The sequence below is a fragment of the Malania oleifera genome, chromosome 6, assembly GCF_029873635.1.
Source record: "Malania oleifera isolate guangnan ecotype guangnan chromosome 6, ASM2987363v1, whole genome shotgun sequence".
Taxonomy (NCBI): Eukaryota; Viridiplantae; Streptophyta; class Magnoliopsida; order Santalales; family Ximeniaceae; genus Malania; species Malania oleifera.
In genome coordinates this window covers 106,471,808-106,475,172 of record NC_080422.1, presented here as the reverse complement: position 1 = coordinate 106,475,172, position 3,365 = coordinate 106,471,808, and positions in this window count along the sequence as shown.

Sequence of the window (3,365 nt, the reverse complement as noted above, 5' to 3'; positions counted from 1 at the left end):
TTTTTTTTTTTTTAACTTTTTCTGTTTTAGTTTATTCTATTTCAATGTACCAGCATATTCTCTCCTAGTATAAGAAGACACAGGAAAATCAATAAAATAGTAGGCATATCGTATGATGTGCATTAAATATTGAAAGGAAATTGCCTAGTTTCATAGGTCCAAGTTGCACGAGAGGGAATAAAATTGTACGATTCCCACTAAATTGCATTCATTTTTCTCCTTTCATGTGATCCGATCCCGTGAGCAATAATAATATTGATTACGCTAACTGAAAGCATGTACAATTATAGAGAGGTCAAAGAGATCTTGCACCTTAATTGTATCTCCTTGCCCTCATGTTGCGCATCATCATACTAGTATTATTAAAGGGTGTTGGGAGGGACGTTATGATAGATAAGTGTTCACTCTTGTGTAGGCCATTGTTTAGGCTTGTAGGCATGTTTATTTCAATAAAGGATGATTAGAAATTGCTTACTTAATTTTTTTTAAATTTATTTTTATTTATTAGGTGATTTATTAAATGTGTAAATTAATAATCCATTTTACATTCTAAATCTTTGTTAAGGGCAACTGCGAGGTCATAGTTTCAAACTAGTTGAGTTGTCCCTTACTAGACATTCTAATTATTAATTTAGATTAAAAATGAAAAAAGATAAAATCTTTTACATGAAATTGAAATTTTGAAAAAAAAAAATCTAAATTTACAAGTACATGCCTTTCTATTTCTTCCCCAGAAAATTTGAATTCATGCTTCATTTAATAAATAATAATGCAGTCTTCAAATAATATAGGGGAATTAGCAACTTGCCAAAGCCAAGTTAGCCAACCCGAAAGCATAATTTACTCCCTAAGACAGTATATTCGAATCCAAGTATTCCATGCCCTGAAATATGTCAAGCTACCTTTATATCTTGAAAGTGGTTTCTAGGGGTTTACACAAATTACCAAAAAACTAAAAATTGGACCAAAACGGGATCAAAATCACAAACAATTCAATTTTTTGGCATTCAGTTTCAATTTTAGTCTTATAAAAATGTAAATTTTTGATTTCGATTTCGATTTCAATTTTGGTTTCCAAAATATAACCGAACCGAAAAATTAAAAAAAATAATCTATTTAAATTTAAATTATATATATAAACTAATATATTTACTTAATTAGTATGTTACCACATGATTGGTCCATTTAATACTTAGAAATCAAAATGCCAAATAAATTCTCAACAATTCTTGTGAAAAGCAATTGTTGAATATTTAGAAAAATTAATTAAAAACTGAAAAAAAAAAAACAAACGTAACTGAACCATCAAATATTTGGTTCTCTAGGAGATAATTAATTTGGTTCGATTTTTGCTTCAATTTAAGAATACTTGAATCCGAAATGTTCGATTCGATTTTCGATTTGGTCCATAACAAAACTGTAATAAACCAATTACACCCATAGTGGTCTCTCACTCTTTACTTTTGTTCAAAAGATCTTTTTGATTAAAGTTCCATTTGAACTTGAGTAATTAATCGAACATAGTATAAAATTAACTTGTAATTTTATAAGGTTGATTTGCTCAAATAGTTTACTTACATTTTTTTAAAGGACATCTTGATGATTATGTTTGAGACTTTTATTTTGAAGGTTTCAAGTTTTAAAGTTTGTTTGAAACTTAAAAAATGTGGAACCAATGACGAAACATATGAAGAAATTTAATTTTCTTATGTTTGGTAGCCAAAAAAATGAAAAAAAAAAATTTATAACAAATTAATGTTCACGGTCATAATCTTATATATTATTAGCATTTATCTTTTCTTAATTTCTAATCATAGCTTGAGAGAAAATGTAATGAAAATTGAATTTTTTTTCTTTTCTTTTTTGTGAGCAAAATTCTTGATCCACCATTAATGTTGGATTTATTTATAATCTTATATTTATTTATTTATTTATTTATTTATTTTTGTTCCTATGAATTTCTAGTCTTGCTCATGAATGATCTACATTTATATTGTGATCTACAAAAGCAAAGCTAAAGAAAGAGTAAAGCATTTTTATTTTTATTTTTTTATGTAGGCACAAATTGGAAAATTAAGAAAAGGAAAATACGGAAAAATTTATCAAATTTTTCTTGCTTAGTTATTAGGGAAAGGATGAAAATTAAATATATAACAAATGAATAAATAAAAAATTATACATCATTAATATTTTCATCTTTATTACTTTTCAATAAGGAACAATTATTATTATAAACATATTTAATATAGAACAACAATAACAACAACAACGTCTCAAGTCCCACTAGATGGGATGAATTGCATGAATCATTTTCCGTCAATTCACTCAATCAAGAGTGTAACGCCCCGACCCGCCACGTGGGGCTCGGATGCTACTTTTGTGATGTCTGTGTACCTAATACTATAGTCAATACATAAATGCAACAAAAATAATGAAAAGTTCTCCAACATACATTACTAATGTAACGATTTGAAGAATAATGGTATTTAAATAATAAAGAGGGAAAAAAAAAAACAGTAACAGAATGAGTCAGTTGACGACGTTACATTTTGGGATGTAGTGACTAGGAGAATTTATCAGGTCTTCGTCGACAAACACAGGGAATTCATCGACGAGGATATAAGAGGGTCTCATTGACGAAAACAAGTTTCGTCAACAAAAAGATAACGAAAAAGATTTTTGAAAGTTTGAAATTTGTCAACGAGGGTGCAGGTTCGTCAATGAACATTCTACAGGACTCGTCGATGAGATGACGTGACTCGTCGACGAATCCCGCAATATAGATAGTGCTTAAACTCAGTTTTTACGCAAAAATTTCAGCAAAGACTCTCCCTCTCCTCTCTCTACAGTTCCTCTCCCATTTTTCTTTGATTTTGGTCCCGTTAGCTGCCGGATCGACAATCTAATGCCACCATGACGTTCCTGAGGAAATTCTCTCTAAGTCTGCTGGAGCAGATCGTTGGTGGGATGAAATTGGATTTCATCCCAAATTCAAGGTAAGACTTTTTTATTGAAATTTGACTTTCCAACAGTAGTAGAAAATGCAATAGACGTAGAAATAATGATGTTTCGTTATGAGAAATTTGATTTTCAGGGTGTTGAGTGAAAAACCCTGCAAGTGTTAGGACCCGTCATAGTAGGGGATTTTTAGTAGAAAACAAGTAAGGAAAATATGCTATGCTAAACAGTTTTAAAATGATTTTCAGTATGAAATATAAATTTTTACCAGATTAATATAAACAGTAGAACTTTATACAGTTTATCAATTATGAATAATATATTTTAAATTATTGTGTGGTTTGAGAATATGGATGTAGTACAAAAACATGTTTTACAATATTTTTTTCAAAGATATGGTTTACAGA